This window comes from Amblyomma mixtum, chromosome 10 (assembly GCF_055824585.1).
Source record: "Amblyomma mixtum isolate Tamu chromosome 10, ASM5582458v1, whole genome shotgun sequence".
NCBI classification, from domain to species: Eukaryota; Metazoa; Arthropoda; class Arachnida; order Ixodida; family Ixodidae; genus Amblyomma; species Amblyomma mixtum.
Window position 1 is genome coordinate 125,644,090 of NC_143021.1, and position 21,309 is coordinate 125,665,398.

Here is a 21,309-nt window from a genome sequence, read left to right on the forward strand (position 1 = left end):
GATGTGCTAGGGAGCTGCGCAAAATAGTTTAGAAGCAAACCCATTGGACTGTATAATTCTTCTACAAGTCTTCCTGGCCCATTGAACGACACGACCTGCTGCAACTATATATATATATATATATATGTGTGTGTGTGTGTGTGTGTGTGTGTGTGTGTGTGTGTGTGTGTGTGTGTGTGTGTGTGTGTGTGTGTGTGTGTGTGTGAAATTGAGAAACGCTTCGTTTATTGGGAGTCGACGTTTCGGACAGAGCCTGTGTTGAAAAAGGACAGGCTCTGTCCGAAACGTCGACTCCCAATAAACGAAGCGTTTCTCAATTTCGCATCTTTTTAAACTAGCAACCAAGTACGTTTATCTTATTGTGCTATATATATTGTGGGGATTATTCTTGTAGTAACACTCAAAGGGCTAGAAGCAGTTGTCGCTCTCTAGCACCAGCGTGCCAGCCCTAGCAGTCAGAGCTGTGACCCCCAACTCGCGGTGCAGTATGTCGCAACCACGGCGGGTTCGGGCCAGAGGGGACAAACACGAGTATGCTACTCGGAGGAGCGTTTATTGCTCCCGAGCAATACAGTGCAGCAGCAACAATACAACCGCCGTAACGATGGAGAGGGCTCCGCTCGCGTACGGGGGTGCAAAACACAAAAGAAAGAACGCACGCAAAAATGTGGGGGAAGAGGGTTCCGCTCACCTCGCGTGGTTCCTCGCTCACGGCCCGCAGCGGTCAAGTCACACGCGATGGCCGGGCGATAAGGGCAGCGGTCTCCGTGGCAGATCTCTGATTCGTGCGTGTGCACGGCTCCCGCCAGAAGACGAGCGAGCATCGGGAGAATCGCGCCTTCTCCCGGGCTGTAGAGAGGAGGTCTCTCCGTTGTAAGAGGGGAAAGAGAGAAAGTCTTCGCGGTGGCGTCGCGGCGAGGAGCGTAAGGAAGCGGAGGTGGCGAGAGTGCCCTCCCTCGCAAAACCTCCCGAACGGCGCGCGCATAGCATCGCGTGATAATTACGCGCGGCCGTTACAATGGGGCAGGGGTTTCATGTGTATCCCCACATCCCCTCCCTCCTTAAAACTGCCCTGCGGCCGAGAAGTGGTCTCGTTTACACAAAACGGTATACCGAGTGGGGCCGGTGAAACGTCGTTTAACTTTAACAACCAATAAAGAAAAGATTCAGCTCACAGCCAGCAGTGCCGTCGTCGAAGGCCGTGGACGCCAGGGCAGGAAAGCAGTGTAGACGACCGCCATGGACGACCGTGGAGCCCAGGGTTGAAGGGGGTCGATGACCGCAGGTCCCGTGATTCGGCAAGGGCGGCTTTGCCGGGACGCGCGGGCGGCAGGCAGGCTCAGGGCAATTACGAACCGTGTCGTCCCGTTGCACAGCGTACGGCAGGCTTCCACTCAGCTGGTTGAACCGCTCGCTTTGGCTCGCCCTTTTTTCCTCTCGCCTCTCGGCGGGGGTGGCAATGGCACGCCAACCCATTTTCCCTCTGCCGCGGAATGCTTGCGAGGGGGGCCCAGCGGGGTACCAAGCTTCTCTCGTGGGCGAAGCCGCTGCCGCGGGGAACTCCAAGGCGGCTTCTCTGCTGCAGTTTTCGCCATGGTAGACACAGGCCCTTGTCTTTCCGAATTCTCGCTCGCTCATCCCGCGGCCTACCGCAAGTTGTTTTTCTGCACGGTTGCTCCGTGGTGACAGCGGGCTCTTGGTTTTGGAATGCGGCCGCCCTCCAAACGGCCTGGTTCTCGGTGTTCGAAGAAGCAACGGTCGTTGCGGCGTCCGCTGGCTCTCCTCCGGGCATGCTGTGAAGGCTGGCCTGCGGCTGCAAGGCTGTCTTTTCTTTCTAGTTACTTTCCAGATTTACACTTTCTTTTTTTTTGAGCTAGTCTAACCCCTCTCGGTCTTTTCCGACGAGAAAGCGTGTGCTTGCTCCGGAAGCCATGGCGCGAAATATGGAAGAGGTGTTCCGTCCATATTAAGCAGGAGAAATTACTCCCTGCGCGTTGGTCAGAGTTGTTTCTGCCGTGGGCGCAAGTTGTAACGAGGCTCCGGGCTCTGTTGTCGAGCCTTGCGTCTCGGTGCAGCTGCCTGCTGGCGGGGGAGGGTGTTCTCCACAGGCCACTCGTTCCCTCTGGCACACGTCGCACGAGCGGGCGTAGCGTATCGCATCCCGCTTCATGCCAGGCCAGGTAGCGAGGCGGCACAACTTGAGGTAAGTCTTAGGGCCACTCGCATGCCCAGCGATGCACGTGTCATGAAAGTAGCGTAAAAGTGCTCCTCTCAACGTGCGTGAAATCATCACCTTGAAGGACTCGTGTGTATCCTTCTCGGAGGGGATATATCTCAGCAGGATGCCATCGGAGTCGAGCAGATAGGAATCCATCGCGCTCACAGCATTACCAGCTGTGTTCGAGCGCCCCGCACGGACAACAATACCAGTTGCCTCCATGTGCGCCGCGGCCGCGCCGCCCGGCTCCCTGAGCCCGTCGAACACTTTTCGACAAAATGGATCCTCCCGCTGTTCCTCCAATAGCTCCCTTCTGCTGAAAACGCTCACCACGGAACTGACGGCTTCCAAGTGGTTCACGCTTTCGCCCGGAAAGCCGGGGTGTCCCTTCCCTCGGGGCGTTGTGTGAGCTGCGCGGTAGTCGCGCTGCTCTGGCTGTCGGGCGCGGCGGAGTGGGCAGTGTTGTTACTTCCCAAGCCGTCAACGGGCGCGCGCGAAAGTACGTCCGCCACCACGTTGTTCTTGCCCCTCCTGTAGCGCACGGTAAATTCGTAACGCTGGAGGAGTAGCGCCCATCGGGCTAGGCGTCCGGACGGTTTGCCTAGGCGTCTCAGCCAAGTGAGTGCCGTGACCAGGATGTTGCTGCTGAGAAGCCGTACTGGACAACCACAGCAGGGACTGGATGTCAATCCCGCTCGCCGCCATGGCTAGTCTGTATGTCGGCAGTCGGTCACACAGACACTCGGTTTGTCACACCTCTTGCTCAACGTTGGGCGCCAAGAATATGGGGGTTATTCTTGTAGTAACGCACAAAGGACTAGAAGCAGTTGTCGCTCTCTAGCACCAGCGTGCCAGCCCTAGCAGTCAGAGCTGTGACCCCCAACCCGCGGTGCGCTATGTCGCAACCACGGCGGGTTCGGGCCAAAGGGGACAAACACGAGTATGCTACTCGGAGGAGCGTTTATTGCTCCCGAGCAATACAGTGCAGCAGCAATAATACAACCGCCGTAACGATTGAGAGGGCTCCGCTCGCGTACGGGGGTGAAAAACACAAAGGAAAGAACGCACGCAAAAATGTGGGGGAAGAGGGTTCCGCTCACCTCGCGTGGTTCCTCGCTCACGGCCCGCGGCGGTCAAGTCACACACGGTGGCCGGGCGATAAGGGCAGCGGTCTCCGTGGCAGATCTCTGATCCGTGCTTGTGCACGGCTCCCGCCAGAAGACGAGCGAGCCTCGGGAGAATCGCGCCTTCTCCCGGGCTGTGGAGAGGAGGTCTCTCCGTTGTAAGAGGGGAAAGAGGGAAAGTCTCCGCGGTGGCGTCGCGGCGAGGAGCGTAAGGAAGCGGGGGTGGCGGGAGTGCCCTCCCTCGCAAAACCTCCCGAACGGCGCGCGCATAGCATCGCGTGATAATTACGCGCGGCCGTTACAATGGGGCAGGGGATTCATGTGTATCCCCACAATATATATATATATGTATATAGATATTAACGTAATTCGGTTGACACACGGTAGAAAAACAACTTTATTCTAACGTTTCGACCAGGGTCTGGCCTTCGTCAGAGTGAAGAAGGCCAGACCCTGGTCGAAACGTTAGAATAAAGTTGTTTTTCTACCGTGTGTCAACCGAATTACGTTTATGTTCTACCGGATCCATCCGATCTTTACCCCCTTCTTATATATATATATATATGGGTTGCGAAAGCGTGAAGTCCTAGACTGCTTATAAGAATATATAGCGAAGTATACGCTTCGTTAAAGGAAACATATTTATTCAACTCGACGTTTCGATCGGAAGACCGATCTTCCGATCGAAACGTCGAGTTGAATAAATATGTTTCCTTTAACGAAGCGTATACTTCGCTATATATATATATATATATATATATATATATATATATATATATATATATATATATATATATAAGGCAAGCCAACTAGGGAACTTGTCTGAGCACTTCTTGTTTGCGGCATCACTTTCGTCGGCATTTGCTATGTGGAGATACATTTCAAAAATTGGATAAACAGTGCAACTAAAAAAGAGAAAAAGAAATGAAAAAAGAGAAGGACAAAACGTCTTCTCTAGGATAGGCTTCTTATGCTGATCGCATATACCGGGGTCGTTACTTTGTTTTGCGGTTGACAGCACTTACCCGCGTCATTCTGTGGAGCCGACTAGTTGACGTTTTTTTTAAGCCGGAGTGAATAATTTTAATGTGTAAATGTATTTTTAGTCTATTTCTAATGTAATCCAATGCAGGTAATATATTTTTATATATTTGATGGATTATACACATACGAAGCAGGCAAAAATGCATTTTTTCACGTTCAAAATATTATTCTTAGTATACTTAGAAAGCATTCTTATTTCAGTTTTAGCATAGGGACAAAAAATGCGAAATAATATGAAATTAATCCAATATGATCAAAATGCATTTTTAGCACATCCTTTTTTCCATTGAGGGGTAGCCCATTCTTAATATAGTTATTTCTCCCTCATGATCCGAATCAGCGGTCACTACCTGCTCTAAGTAGACATATTACTTTGCCACTTCCAGCAGATTGCTAAGAACTGCGAACTGCTGTTTCCTTGCGAGACTCTTGGACTTTACTTTGGTTTTCTGCATGTTAATTTTTTGACCCACCATTCTGCTCGGCCTGTTTGACTCATTGATCATGCTTTGCAGTTCATCTCCTGAGTGACTTAGCAAGACAATGTCTTGAGCAAAGCCCAGATAACTAAGACATTCTTCGTTAATTCTTATCCCCAGCTGTTCCCAATCCAGGCCTCGGAATACCTCCTATCGGAAAATATTGGAGTCCTGGACTGGGCTCAAGAGGAGCGGTCACAGTCACCCTTGCTAAAAATAAACGTTTTTCACCACCACGACAAACTAAGAGTGCCAGCAATTATTAAAGCATGCTTTTTAATTAGAGGAGCGTTTTTTCGGCGCAGGTTGTCAACAGTGAAATACATCAGAAATTCAGAATGCTACTAAGAGCTTAGTAACTAGCAGGCTGGTTAACTGGCGTTGGAGAGTTACAATTTGACTATTACTATTAGGTTCCTTGTTTATTTAGAGGCTTGTAGCCCAGCGCAATAAATATTCATGGTAGTTTTTAGGTTACGACATATCTCCCTAACGTCACGTGCGAGGACACATACGAGGGTCATCAACACGCGAACAAGGAAACTAATCAAACAAAAAAGCCTACTATCCTGCTCACCTAATCGCAAACAACCATTGATAGCTGAGAGAATGTTCCATGTGCACTGCACTCTATTCTTGTTCTTCTGATGATTGCCCTATGATGATATGGATCAGTGGTCAGTACCTGCTTTAAGTAGCCGTAATTTCCTTACTAGTTTATATGCCTCGCGAGAAACTGTAAACTGCAGTTCTCATCCGGGACTGCTGAACATCAATATTCTGAGTGATTTTGGAAAGCAATGCCCTCAGTGAGTCGCAGATTACAAAGATATTCTTCGTGAACTCAAATCCCCAAGTGCTCCCAATCCAAGCCTCCGAACACTTCCTGTAAACAGGTGGTGAATAGCCATGGCGAGATCAGCTCTCCCTGCCGGACGCCCTTCCTTATCGGAATCTTATTGCTGACATTATGGAGGGCTATGGTAGCTGTGAAGTGGTTACAGATGTCTTCCAGTATTTTCACATAAGACTCTTCTACACACTGATTCTATAATTCCTGCACGACTGCTGAGGTTTCGAATAAATGCTTTCTCATAAACAGTGAAGGCTACACATAGGGGTTGGTGATATTCTGCCAATTTCACTATCGCCCGATTGATAGTGCGAATATATTGTTGAGTATCCTGTAAGAAAGCCTGCCTGATCTTCTAGTTGATTGAAGTTTAATGTTGTCTTGATTCTATTAGCGATTACTTTTGTAAATACATTTTAGGAACAGACAGTAAGCTTATTGGTCTGTAATTTTTCAAGTCCTTGTTCTGACGAACTGTGATAATATTACCGGTAATATACATGCCTAAGTAAGTGCAAAAAGTTTCCATAACTACCTCAAGAAGACCTTTATTGTTTTTTAAAACCAACCGGTGTACCTGAAAAGCATTTCCTCAGCACCCCGTGTGAATTCGTTCAAGGAACTAACATTCCCACTGTGCCCATAAAAATTTTCTCTAGGCGTCCAAAATTATTTATGCCTTCTTGATGGAGTAAAATGAATTTCGAAAGGGATCGCACTAGAGGATAAGCGATCTTATGCTCATCTAGGCACCTTTTCAGTAGGTTAGTGTTTGGTGTGTACCAGCCGCGAATAATACCGCCGTATGTCATTCTCCTGTTTCGGCCGCTCTGCGATGCCTTGAAATAGGTCGATAAAATTTTCAAGTGCTTTGGAGTGCCGGCCAGCGTGTCATCAATTATGGATCAGGTTGTTGTGCACCTCCAAAGGCAACATAGCAACCATGGAAATGAGTTATGAATTATTGGACCAGATGTATGCTGCATGAAATGCGCGGTACAACTGCTGCCCATTGTGAAATGTAACACTGAGTGTCCTGTAGGCCAAAGACCGCATCGGCCTATGTTGAAAGTATATATTCCGAGATAAGTGGGCAGGTATATGTCACGTTGTTGCAAGTGTTTACCTCACCATCGGACAGTAGAAGCGTAGTGAACTAATTCTGATCTCTCTACCGCATGCTACAATCGAAGTATCTTGTATTTATACTGTTATATACTTTGATTTTATATTCAGTTGCTTGACGCGCTGCCGGTAACTATGACAAAGACTTCTCTCACGGTTTCCACGTAGATTTAAAACATGAAATATGTCAGAAAATGTTTCTTTTTTGGTGGTTATTATTTTAACGCGCGGATTTCCGTGCTCTGGCATCAGTTGTACAACACTGTAGAAAATCGCGGCTGGTGAGATGGGCTGGCAGAGACAGAGATACATGAAGCGGCTCAGTAAAAGTGCAGTGCAGGAGGTTCGACACTGACTAGCTAGCCTTATAAAGGGAGGGATGAACAGTTCATAGAAGTTTCTCTGCTGTTTTTGTTCTGCGTCGACAAGTTCCCGGCGATGTTATTGGACTACGAGACACAACCGCGCTATACTTTCGCATCCAGGCAAGCTTCACTTGCATGGCCGAGTGCAAGTTTCATTATTCTGGGCTGTCGAAACCAGGTTAAATAATTTTGCGCTGCACTACCAGCAGTTTAAAAAAAGTAAACAGATCCACATTTTTATTAGTCATATAAAACCACCATTTCCACAGAAAATAAGCTATCTTCCGTAAAACCTGTGGGCGCTCCAGTTTGCAGAAAAAAAGTTGTGGCACTGTTTTATGGCATGCGGTCCAGAACCACGGCTGAAGAATAAAAACGTCCTAGGTTTGTTCTTTATCATGCTCTCACTTTGAATTTGTTTCTGTTAGTCTACGGCCATATTCCAACATAACTTGTTCCATTCCAGCGCCATTTATTTGCGAATATTTTCTATAATCTAGGAATATATAGTCGGGACTACTTCAGACTCCAGTGCAATGTGGCCGTCGGTTCAAATTACTGAAACTGACGCTGTTTTCTCTCGAATGATTCGTTTGGAATAAAGCAGTAGGGTTGTGTTCCCGTATATGGAAATGGTGCGGAGAAATATGGGTGCTGCGGCCGCACTCCTGACAATTTTTTTTGCCGAGTTCATCTTTTCTGGCGTACTTTCGCAGTCCTAGCTGCCCTTGCAGACAAGTGCTTCAGAGATTTCACATGCCCAAGAGCACTGTATGGAATGCTTGGCATTTCTGGCCAGCTCAGACCATCAGCAAAGTATGGAACACCCAGGTTCTGCGCACCATTCGAAAAGCGTGCTCGTTGTGGACTATTTCGAGCAGATATTTCTACTGCATGCTCAGGCGGAACAACGGTGAAAACCTCAAAACAATGGTAGGGCTACTTCGTGATAAAACAAAACACAATCTTTGTCCTCAGAACAAAGTGAATCCTCCTTGGTGGGCTACAATGACCGAGTGGATTGTCGTAACTGCGAACCAGAGCACGTCCATATCAAAAAACGCAGCGATACAAAGCACCACATTGTCAAGAGCTGAGAAGAATTCTCTGGCTCCGGGGAAGCTAGAGACAAAGAAAATTTGTGTTTCCTTCTAGGGATCGGTTATATTATCTCGTAAGATGGCGTTCTGGGGCAGCAGCCGCAAAAAGAATCTCGCTAATGCTCTCAGACTGCATCCCATTGTTCTGGCTTGCACGCCTGAGAGAACTCAAAAGAATTTAGGGACCGTAAGCTGCAATCGTCGCTTCTTTAGGGGAATTCAGGACGCACTTCTCGCCCTAAATGCCACGTTCCAGCTCGTGACACACAAGGACCGATATGAAGCGGTTCGTGCTGTGCTCAGTGGCAGCTCGGACGCATACCTGACACAGATCAAAGCGGACGACGAAACATACGACTATTTTCTGCTTTCGCATCCTCTGGAGTACAGGTATGAAACATTTTATGTGGGGAGAGAGATTGGCGACTTCTACATATCATTTTTTGAGGTTTTGAAGCACTGAGAAGTGGCGTTTTCCATCCTGGTTGTCTCCATGCTTGCTTTATGACCGACGCTGATCCTTACTTATTACTTGCTGTTCCGCGCTTTCCGATCGGGGTCATTTCTCGATACGGGGATGTTCCCGAGTGCGACTTTTCTCGCTTCATCCGCGCCCATTGAAATAGGCATGAGCGAAAACAGCAGGAAACGCTACACACTCGGACGTTTGATCACGCTAAGTGCCTGGACGTTCGGCGTAATGCCATTATCAGTGTACTACCGGAGTGAATTGGCATCGAGACTAACTGTGACGGTCCCGCCAAACCCCGTCGACACGCTGGAAGAGCTGGAAAAAGTACTGGACAAAGGGAAACTTTATCCGTGTGTAGTGAGCGATGGTTGCTTGCATTCAGCTCTTGACGGCAGCTTAGCAGTCAGAAATCAAACACTTCTGGCAAAGTTGAGAGATGCTTTCCTGCGCAAACCGAGGGAAACCCGTCTCGTCTGCGAGTACCAAAACGAATGCCTCGAATGCGCTAGCAGGCCCGGATTCGCCTGTTTTCTTTGCAATCTCCAGGGCTGCTATGCCCAGGAGACCCGAAGAGACTACTTTGAGTCGAAGGAGGCCTTAAACCTCGCTTTCACAACTACTCCTGTCAGAAAGGATTCCCACTTTGGAGCACCATACAACATTCTCCTCAGGAGATTGCTCGAGACAGGACTAGATCCTTTTAACAAAAGGTCACAAGACGGCTGTGGTCACGAAGGTGAAAAAGAAGACTTCACTTCACAAGTGTTTAAACTCTCTGCGTTTTTAATCAGTTACTCGTGCTTTATGTTATTGGCAGCTGTAGTATTCGCTTTGAAAGTGACTCTAGGACGTCGGCCGTAATATTATTACACTGCAAAAACATCGTAGAGACTCCGTGGTGTTGCATCGTCGTCATTCACACTATTCCTTGCCAAATGTTCACATTCCATGCGGAAGTGCTTTGAAAACCTGAAACGACACGGATAAGTAGGAGTTGTAAATCCATGCGTACGAAACTGTGCTACTCTTCTTTTGCGATTTGATGTAAAGAATTCTTTTGGATATTGCATGAGATGGTAAATATTTTTGTAAGCGGAATATTTGCTCGAATGTCTGAAATAACCAGCCTGAACATGAACAATTCTTTCTAACTGTGGAACCCTACAGATCATTCGTTACCTTTCTTATGGCGGCCAGGAACTCTGCTACATTTTTTACTCATTTACTTCATCGTCTCACAACCAAATATTTTATGCGCAGCCCTGCCTTTCAGTAATATACCTGTGTGGACAAAAATTTACGGTAAGGTAGCAGGAAGGTTGTTTGAACCTCAGATAGGTCACAGTTCAAGCAACGGACATGCGTTGATTATTTTGAGAAACTGAAAATGTTTGCGGCGGTGTTGCTTCAGACATTTTCAAAGCTGTCTCGCTCCTTGCAAAAAATTTTGATACATATCTGGTTGCATTGTGAGAGCAACCTTTCTGCGTAAATAGGAACAAGGCTCAGATGCCCTATGCCCTTTCTTTTCTAAAAAGCTTCAAAGATATAATTGCTGATTATTATCACATTTCATGACTACACAGCATCTTGGAGAAACATTGGCACGGTTTCCAGAATAAATTATTGGGAGAACTACCGCTGCAAGGAACAGTTTATTCATATAAATTTCGCAGACGAAAGAACCCCTCATGATGTTATGTGTTGATTTTGTTACAAATGCTGACAATATACTATTAATCATCCACCATAAATGTGAAAAATGTTGGTGGCTGCTGTGAGATCGCTATAATTTGAATTGTAGCAACCATTGACCGGTGAGATTTTACTAAAAACCCAAAAAGGTTAATCTTGAGAGTAATAACAAAACTAAAGCAATCCTTGCAGGCTTAAGGAAGGGAAGCTTATTTAGAATTTTTACAGTTGGCTCAGTGCCAAACTATTGTTGAAGTATTGGGGCTAGTAGCAAAGTGTTTGATTCGAAAGCAATGAAATGACGGGAATGAAAGACTAATATTCATAATGAATTTGCAATCGAAACTGTATTTAATGAGTATTAATATTGTGTGCGGCAGCTCCACTAAAACATGCGGTGTAATGTTGCTCACTGCGTGAGGTGATAGGCACCTGTTGTGGCTATCGCATCCCCTTTGTGAATTGTGACCTAAAATTGCGATCAGCACAGCTTAATCAACTAAAAAAGTATATATGTAGATATACTGTTTCTACGATAGAAAAATATTGCTTGACATTTTAAAGCAACACACAAAAAGCTTGAAAGCGTAAAGGTATAAATAAGAATCTATGCTGATAAAAGTGGCCGCTGAGACGAATAATCTATCGGCATCAGGACAAAGTAGAATAATGAAAAATTGGAGTATTAATACGGACCATCAAAGTTCACCCGCTGAATTTAAGATTAAAATATTTTTTTTTACTCCCTGAACCAGGTTCCGTCGAGAAAGGTTGCGATATTTGTGTACGACAGAAAAAAAAAACGATTATCTTACCGCGCGAGTTTTTTCTTACACGAGAATACCCGAGTACAATTCTGAAAGTATTTTTTCTTTTCCTATCAAAATACAGTCTTAAATCTGTCTGGAAAAATTTGGATGCTGCATTTCCTTCTTAATTGTTAAAAAATAGGCTGTTGCGCGCGGACCAAAAATATGATTTTTATTTTTCAATAAATATAGAGTGAATGCAGGAATTTGCAGAGCGTTGTAATGCGACGCAGCGTACAATTTGTTAAAACTCCAAAAGAGGTTCTGTATGTACGCCCAAAATTAGACAGGGCAGTAATGCTGCAAAAATCCCTTAAAGCGTCTTGGCATTCTACAGCTGTGACATTGAGCGCGCTTTTAATAGTATTCACCTCAAGCTTGTAGATTCGTCCGCTTGTGCTCCCGCTCTGTGTAAGAAAAGGTCACATCTCTGCGTTGTTGTCGCAGCGATAAACATGGAAATTTACATAAACTCTTCAATGCGAGAACATTATGAGCCTCATCGTAACGAAGCACGGTCATGTCCAATATTTCCAGACAAAAAATTCGAAAATTACAAAATTTTACTCTTATGGAAATACTGAAAATAATGGTCCATTCTTTCCATATGTATAAAAATATCCAGTTATCGCATCGAGCAGTTAAAAATTGGCATAGAAAACCAATGTGAACGCTTTTTACGATAGAAGAAGCGTTAATATAAAAAAACAACATCAAGACTGCCGCCCGGCCATCTGCGGAGATATTGAAGGTTATATTGAACTTTTACATTCTATGAAAAAATTGCGTTGATAAACGGTCTCCCGCTAAAAAATGCTTTTGTCCAGAATTGTTGGGTATGGTCCAGAAAAAGTAGCGCGTGAAGACCCAATTGACCAGGCAAATAAAAGTTTTTGTTATGCTGAGAGGAATTTAATCCGTGACGTTCAGTTTGCGAGGTGAGGACGCCGCGACTAGGCTGTAGAACCGAGTTGCTTTTTGGAGAGAAAAATTGAACCTAGTAAACGCATTTCTCGCTAATCGGGGGGACGCGTCCCCGACTGGTGAAGGGAGACGCTTTCGCGTGCAGGTTCGAAGAAAGGAGCAAAGAAATCAAACAAAACAAAACGAAGCCGTGTTTATATTTTAAAAGAAAGGAAGCCAATAGAAGAATCGAAAACACGAAGGAAAACACACACTAGGCTCGCGTAAAACACAACAGATAAAAAGGATAGAGTTCACCGGGTACAAAGCGTCCAAGGTGGTGCGAGAATGCCTTGCAGATAGCACAGACGCGGGGTGCCGACTTGCGATGCGTCGCTGGCGTTGTGTCCAGGGAGGCGGTGGTAGTGTGTTAGGAGATGAGGAACGGAGATTCATACGGGAGACGCTGACGAACTCGTGTCAGCCACCCCAAGAATTGAGTAGCTGCAGCAGGAAAACTGTAGCCAGGTTCTGTCGACGGCGTTCCGCAAACACCGTAGGCTTGTGCAGCCTATCCCAGGAAGCCTTGGCTGCTGCCTCTTCCTACCTCGAAATGGATGCAGTAGGCCTGCGTCGTTGATTCAGGGAGGTCCACGGCAGCACAGACCCGAAGTCTGACGGCTGCCACCTCCACGCTTGAATGAGGCTTAATGATCTTGCGTCGATGATCCAAGGGAAGTCACTGGCAGCTTGAACCCAACGTCCGACCACTGCCACTTCCACGCTTGAGTGAGGCTTAATGATCTTGCGTTGATGATCCAAGGGAAGTCACTGGCAGCTCGAACCCAACGTCCGACCGCTGCCACTTCCACGCTTGAACGACCAGACTTGTGCGGCGGTGTCTTCCTCAACACTTCGGTTCATAACATGTAGCTCTACGCACCTCGTGCCTCGCACGCGCACACGCGCAACGCGAGGCTGGCACGTACTGCGCTCCGCTGTGCGACGCACCACTGCCGACACGCCGCGTTCCAAAAATCCCTCACCAGTGTGGTATGCACATCACATATGCCCCACCTTCGGAAAAGTTTTTTCACAGAAACTGCCGTCGGTGCACACAACACTTGTGGAGATGTAGTGAACAGACAAGTCAGATTTCGCTGAGGTCCACGAATGCAATTGACACTGTCACACACGGAGGCACAAGGAAACGCGCACACAGGTATCATGGAGTCAAACACTACACATCTGGCAAATGTCAAAATGATAACTATACAAAAGATCAGAGATAAACTTTACACACGTCTGTATCATACAAGTGAATATTGACCAAATATTTAGGGGAATCCCCCAAGGTGGAGTAGATTTGTAATAAGGGAGGAATTACTCATTGACGTCCACCCGAGCGCAGTCATACGGCCACAAAGGAAAGCTATACAGCTTTCACAGAAACTTCGTAGTTAAAGAAAAATTCGTCCTGGCCCGGGGTTCGAACCCGGGACCACCGCTACACCGGAGCAGTCGCTCTACATATTGAGGGATTCCCCTAAATATTTGGTCAACACTGTTCCCACTTCGAGTTACTGATCAATTCGCTCTCACCCTACCATAAGCTTGCCGTCCCGGTTAGCTCAATTGGTAGAGCGACTGCTCCGGTGTAGCGGTGGTCCCAGGTTTGAACCCCGGATCAGGACGAATTTTTCTTTAACTACGAAGTTTCTGTGAAAGCTGTATAGCTTTCCTTTGTGGCCGGATGGCTGCGCTCGGGTGGACGTCAATGAGTAATTACTCCCTTATTACAAGTGAATTTTACACACTGAAGAATCCATAACTGGAGAACAAAAGAAGAAGAAAACAAACCACAATCTCTACTACAATGCATTTGCACAGATTAAAAACACGGGATAGCAACACTGTATGTACATTGGGCATCATCCTCCGGCAACTCTCAAACGATATCTTAGAAAACGGGCTCTTAGGACAAACGCTCTTCATACCGTTTGAGCATATTGGTATGGAATAGCTTCTTAGAGTGCCCCAAGTCGATCCAATAATCCACGTCATTCTTTTTGCTGGAAAATACAAATGGACCTTGCCACTGCATCAAGAGTTTATTGTGGCTACTCGGCAAAAGAATGAGGCACGGTCTCCAGCATTTATATAAAGCTTCTTGCTATTCCTATTATAGTATCTTATCTATGATTTCTGGGAACGCAACAAATTTTGATGTGCCGCATTCACGGTATGCTCGAGGCGTTGCCTTAAATCAAGGACATACCCATATGTCACCTTTGTCTCTTTTCCTAGCTCTTCCCTTGTCCAGAGCTCTCGGAGGACTGCGAGCGGCGCTCGCACATGCCGTCCGAATATCAATTCAAAAGGAGAAAATTGCCTTTCAAAAGAAGAAAGTTGCCTAGACTCGCCTGCGGCTCCTCTCTGTATGCAAACAGAAGTGGAGCGATATAACGATCCCATGTTTTGGGCTGCTCTTGACTGAGCTTTCGCAGCATCTGTTTGAGTGGGCCATTAAATTTCTGCACCATCCCATTGCACATTAGATGGTAAGGGATCGTGCTGAGATGTTTCAGCGCCAAGAGATCATTGAGCTCTCTCATCATTTCCGAAGTGAGCCAAGAGCCCTGGTCACAGAGGATCTCTCTCGGAAAACCTATTCTGGAAAACATCCACACCAAACCTTCTGCGCCACGGTTGCTGAATCTACCTTTGGCAGAGCCACAGCGTCGGGATACCGCGTGGCGAAATCGACGAGTGTGAGAATATATCTATTCCCTTTCACCAATGTGGGCAACAACGAGCCGATGATATCGACAGCGACCCGATCAAATGGGGTGTCGATAAGAGGCATGCGTCCCCACGGGGCCTTTCCTAATCTGCCCTTCGGGCACGTTCTTTGGCAGGTGTCGCACGACCTGACATACCTTTTTATCTCCTCCTGCACTCCCGGCCAGTAGAATTATTCCACAACTTGATCTGTAGACTTCTTAATGCCCTGATGCCCCGCCAATGGGCTATCGTGGGCAAGCCTCAACACCTGCGATCGGCAAGACTTTGGAACTACTACCTGCCGAACTTCTCTGCCAGAGGCGAGATGATAGAGGCGGTACAGCAAACCCTTTTCGACAGAATACGAGTGCGAGCTACGGTGTTTGCCACGGAATACCTTTCCCCTTTTCAGCCAACACGCCTTAAATGAACCATCCTCTCTTTGTTCTTTTTCTAACTCCTCCTTGGTGAACTGCATGGGACCGACGCTTAAAGCAGTATCTTCCATACTTTCCTTTCCAGCCAATACCACTTTTGGGACCTCGCCCTCGCCATTTTCGCAGGCAAACTCGTCATTGACTATACCAAGACGTAATTTAACTGCGGGCCCGGATTTCTTAGAATTAATGTCTAGATTTTACGGCTCACGGACCTCTGGTACATTTCCAATTATGACTTCGTACAACGGGGTATCCATGCACTTCATCAGGGCCGTCCCAGTGAAATAAGGGGAAGCGATGTAGAGTCCTGCCTCGGGAACTTCCAAACTACTACCATCAATGAGGAACACCGTAGAACTCGAGCCGGTGAGAGCTGAGTCAGGAACTAGGGCCCTTCGAACAACCACCGTATTGCTCCCCGTGTCCCGTAAAACACGTACGGGTAGGCCACGCAGCTCTCCCTCAAAGACAGGCATGTGTTCTGCGTCTGAGAAATTTTTCCGGACAAGCCCGACCACCACCTTATCCTCAGCTGGTTCAAGTATATATCCTGTTGTGCACATCAATTCAGGCGCAACACACTCTGGCTGAACGCAACAGGACAACTGGTTTTGATTTTCTTGCTTTCTTGAGGAAGAACTTACTTCATGTCCTGTTCTCCGGCAAGAAACGCAATAAAGCCGTTTTGGCTTTGAGCGACAGTCAGCAGCCTTATGTCCTGAACGATTACAAAAGAGGCACCTTACTGACGGTCTATTCGATGGAGCATCCTGCTCTTTAGGAATGCCCATCTCGAACGGATCCTTGAACATAGATAAGTTTCTTTTCGTCTGGGTCTCTAGAAAGTTGTCTGCTGCCTCAGCCATTTTGTCCAGCGTATTGCATTCTCTTTCTCGAAGGAAAATCACCAGACGAGTATGGCAGTTCCTCATGAATTGTTCGGCCACCACCAAGTCACATAAATCATTGTACGTTGTGGCCGTTCCCGACATCTCGACCCATCGATCGAAAAGACTGAGCAAGCGCGCTGCGTATTGCTTGCCTGTTTCTTTACACAACAGCTTACTGTCAGGAAACCTTTCGCGATAACCCTTCTGCTGTGAACCGAAAATGTTGGAGGGGGGCTAGCTTCGCCTTATCGTAACACATTGAATCTGCTGGAGATAATCGACTGAACACATGGAGAGCCTCCCCAGTCAAAGACATACTGAGTGCTGTAGCCCATTTTTTCTTAGACCAGCTGTGCCCTTCTGCGATACGCTCAAAACGTTTGAGGTATGCATCTAAGTCATCCCTGCGATCGTCGAAAGGCAGGATAAGCTTGCGTGAGCTAATTGCTGCTGAGGGCGCCGGCGCAGGTTCTCGATTACCCCCACCAGCTTCTGCGAGCCTTAACTGGAGCTGCAATCTCCGCTCTTCAGCCTCTGCCAGCGACTTTGCATGCTCGCGTTCTGCTTCTGCTTGGGCCTTGGTGTGCTAGCGTTCGGCTGCACGTGCCGCGCGTTCCTTCTCCTGCTCAGCTGCAACCCACGAACGCAGCTCGCAATCTCTCAAACCCAACTCTCTGCCTAATTCAACAAATTCCTTTATCGTTGCCATCGTTTCTTTTCAGGGAACCACGACAGAAGAAAAAAAAACACGGCTTCATCCTGTCGCGCGGACGCCAAATTGTCGCGAATCGGGGGGACGCGTCCCCGACTGGTGAAGGGGGACGCTTTCGCGTGCAGGTTCGAAGAAAGGAACAAAGAAGTCAAACAAAACAAAAAGAAGCCGTGTTTATATTTTAAAGGAAAGGGAGCCAATAGAAGAAGCGAAACCACTAAGGAAAACACACACTAGGCACGCGTAAAACAACAGATAAAAAGGAGAGAGTTCACCGGCTACGAAGAGTCCCAGGTGGTGCGGGAGTGCCTAGCAGGAAGCACAGACGCGGGGTGTCGACTTGCGATGCGTCGCTGGCGTTGCGTCCAGGGAGGCGGTGGTAGAGGGCCAGGAGATGAGGAACGGAGATGCATACGGGAGACGCTGACGAACTCGTGTCAGCCGCCCCCAAGAACTGAGCAGCTGCAGTAGGAAAACTGTGTAGGATGGCTGCTGCCTCTTGCGACCTCGAAATGGATGCAGTAGGCCTGCGTCGTTGATTCAGGGAGGTCCACGGCAGCACAGACCCGAAGTCTGACGGCTGGCACCTCCACGCTTGAATGAGGCTTAATGATCTTGAGTCGATAATCCAAAGGAAGTCACTGGCAGCTCGAACCCAACGTCCGACCGTTGCCACTTCCACGCTTGAACGAGGCTTAAAGGTCTTGCGTCGGTGATCCATGGGAAGTCACTGGCAGCTCGAACCCAATGTCCGACAGCTGCCACTTCTACGCTTGAATGACCTGACTTGTGCTGCGCTGTCTTCGTGAGCACCTCGGTTCGCGGACACGTAGCTCTACGCTCTTCGTGCCTGCCTCGTGCACACCACTCGCACGCGCACACGCGCAACGCGGGGCTGGCACATACGGCGCTCCGCTGTCCGACGCACCAATGCCGACACGCCGCGTTCTAAAAATCCCTCACCAGTGTGGTGTGCACATCACAGCATTGCCTTACGATTGTATGCTAATGAGTAGTTTTGTGATTTGAAAGAATAAAATTTAAAAAATAAAAATGAAAGGGAAATAAAAATAAGATCAATGCATTCGTATTCAAAGCACGTGACTAGTCCTAAATGCTTGCCGGAAGTTTTGTTATCTCCGGCACACCCATACTGCAGAATAAAGGCTTTGATGGCACATAAAATCCAGTGAAAGCACGAGATGTCAGTAAGAAATAAAAAAGAATACGAAATGTGAAATGTGAAATTTGTTTTTCGGCCGTTCAGATGTCGTTAGACTGGTAGGCAGTCAAAGTACTCTTTCTGATTTTAAGAGAATAAAATAAATCTGGCCCACCACGAGGAAGTGAATAACAAACATTTAAATATTGTGCCTTGTATTTAAGGCAGAGAGCTGAGCTAGTTGGTGTTTGGATTGAGAGGACATAGTAGTAGCGCTAAAAAAACAAGGACGACAGGGTAGAGAAAGACAACACAGGCGCTAGACATCAACTGACTTACCTCGACAACAACAACGAATTTATAGGCGACAATCAGGAGCATAAAAAAATCATTTGAATCGCATGCGTGATGGCACTTCCCGATACAAGAACCTCAAATCTTTAGTGCACACATAAACATTTGGTTTGGTCACGCACGTTTGCCTTTCCAAGTGAATGAGAAAGGCTACCAATACTTGTAGTTTCCTCCAGAACGGTGCGCACTGACAGGTATGAAATGTATCCCCAAGTTTAGATAAAACACCTTGAATCACGAAAATATGAACACCATGCAAATACGCACACCTTGTTCTAATATACTTCTTATCCTCCGGATAAAAGAGCCTAAAGTAAAGCGTCGAAAGACCGACTCTTAAAAGACGGAATAGAGTATTGGCGTTTTGCCTATCGGCTGCCTTTTGCGGTGGAAAGATAATTTGTTATGTGAATGATGGCAGCGTTCATGGGCTGACAACTACACATCTACCCTCCTAACTGATTTGGTTGACAGTCACGCGAATATCAACCTGTACTCGTAGTATATTTGGTATTCTAACAGAGTGCCTCCAAGAATACCTCCGGCTAGGCTTTGAGTCGGAAATTGAAATTCAAATATGCTTTCACCGAGAGGCATTGCCGCCGTAGCGCCGCATAAAGCATGGACCCTTGCCATTTGTCGCCAAAAGACAAGAGCACGCCGAATATGCTGATGAACATTCGTGTTTAGCTGCATCTGCCAGGAGTGTTTGCGGAAAGAAGTGATTTGTAAACATGGCGACAGCAGCTGAAGACAGATGAGCTGACACGCCACACTCGCAGTTGAGAATGCCACGGGAAGAATGTGTAGAATAATATTGGAGTGACATGAACGCTGAGTGTTAGAGAAGAAGTGGAGGCAAGCGATTGTGACCGGCCGCGCTCTGCTCCCGGCACGCGCTTGTCATTTGTCACAGACTCCAGACGCGGGCACCGGTGACGTGGAACCTGGACCTTTGTGCCCTGGATCTTCCTCTGGCGTATATCGCAGGCTGCGGAAAGAACGACACCAGACGGGCAAGCCTCCCGCCAGCCTCATTTACTGCAGCACCCCGACGATGAGTGCCATGGGGAAGAACAAATCTGGACTTCAGTGGAGAAGTTTCAATATTGTTTGCAGTGTCTTCTTGCACTTGATGCGTGTGTGTGTGTGTTAATTTTAGCGTAAATGTTGATATCTACTAGCATCGCGGGCAAAGGTAAGGGACCGGCCTACAAATTCCCACACATGCCTCGATGCATGGAGGTGCCGCCTAACAAAGCATTCTGATCTCGAGACGGGCCCACTGCACCGAACTCAACATCGCAAGTGCTTTGCCACCTCTTGTCCGCACGCAGAGCGACGCGACTCGCAACTTGGAAGGGGGAGGGGTCTCGTACTTTTGCTCTGGATAGCACATTAATTTCGTCTACGGATTAAAGTGTGACTGCTTGTGTCCAAAACATTGTTCTCGTCATCGGTGCGCGCACTTCAAGGCAGTACTGGGCGGGGGGGAGGGGGGGGGGGGGTCTTGTCTTTGCATGTGTGCGCGGCTTGTCTTTTGACCCTTGTGATGTGGATGCCGATGAGAGCTCATAATATTTGTCTACCAAGAGTGCATATTTCCCCTTGCTGTTGCGAACGGTGTGCAATTTTAAATAAATGCACCATGAAATGACAATGTGTCATCTCCGCTCTATAGCTCAAAAGTGATCCCGACGAAAAATGTTGCACAGAGATCAGACATGTATTAGCAAACCATCTCTTTCCTTGTTTTCGCTAACGCTTTATTTTGGCACTTCACCAGATTGTTCACTCCTCCAGGTTTATCTAAGAGATAGAAATCTCTGGCCCGCTGATTACCTAAAATACGAAGTGAAGGTGTCGGAGAGAATACTCACAGCATAGGTATGGTTTCAAATTGTTGCTCGCATTTCTTTATTCTTTTCCCAAACGGCGTTATTTCGAACAAATAAGCAGTGCTGCAAGAACCCCTTTGTTTAAACGTTGGTGCTTTAGAATAAAGCACTGCCTCAATGCCGCGTTTCGCGAGGGTTGCATTGAAGCGCTCAGAAATTACACAGCCAGTTGGGGGAAGTGATATGATTTGACCCCAAAGGGCCATTCGCATAAAGTTTAATGCCGCCAAGAAAGCTGTAAACGTGTCTTCAGTTGTGACTGCGGTACTCGCGATTTCTTGTAAATAGTTTTTTATACGTTCGTATGTTGGTGTGACTGATACGTGCAATGGCAGCGAAACAAGGCGTACAAAGAAAATGTTTGAAAGTGTGATCAGGTTGCAAGGATGCCGTCTAAGCTAGCAGAAGACTGTAGTTGCTAACAACTCAGCAACATTTCTATAATGAGTATTCTGGCAACTCACTCGGACAAAATATACATTGCTTCAGTCACAGAATATCTGGTGAGGTACCGAAAAGGTTCGAGTTGTTGGGAAAATGTAAGGTTGCTTTTGGAATAATGACATTGTGTAAGTAGGGTGCATTTCATGCGGGAACAACCATTTTGTGCACGGAAGAAATATAGAAAGTTTGGAAGCGCTAAATTAGAAAACTTTTGTGTTCTCTTTAAGGTCAGGGCTAACAAATAGAAATTTACTCACGTTGTTGTGAATAAAAATTTGATTTTCCAAACTTTCTGTGGACACGGGCCTGGAGGCGTATTTTTCTGAAAGAAGCGTCTTTATTATTATGGCCTGTAGGTCACTAGTGATAAAAATGGTGATATCAGGTGGCCTCAGGGAATCAGACGCGTCCTTAGAGCCGTGATAAACAAAAGAGGAG

General features: G+C 47.1%; 1 pseudogene; it reads right to left on the reverse strand.

Annotated features, from left to right (window-relative positions):
• Positions 1–6: 6 nt before the first annotated feature.
• Positions 7–3,612, reverse strand: LOC149326874 (uncharacterized; annotated as a pseudogene).
• Positions 3,613–21,309: the final 17,697 nt, after the last annotated feature.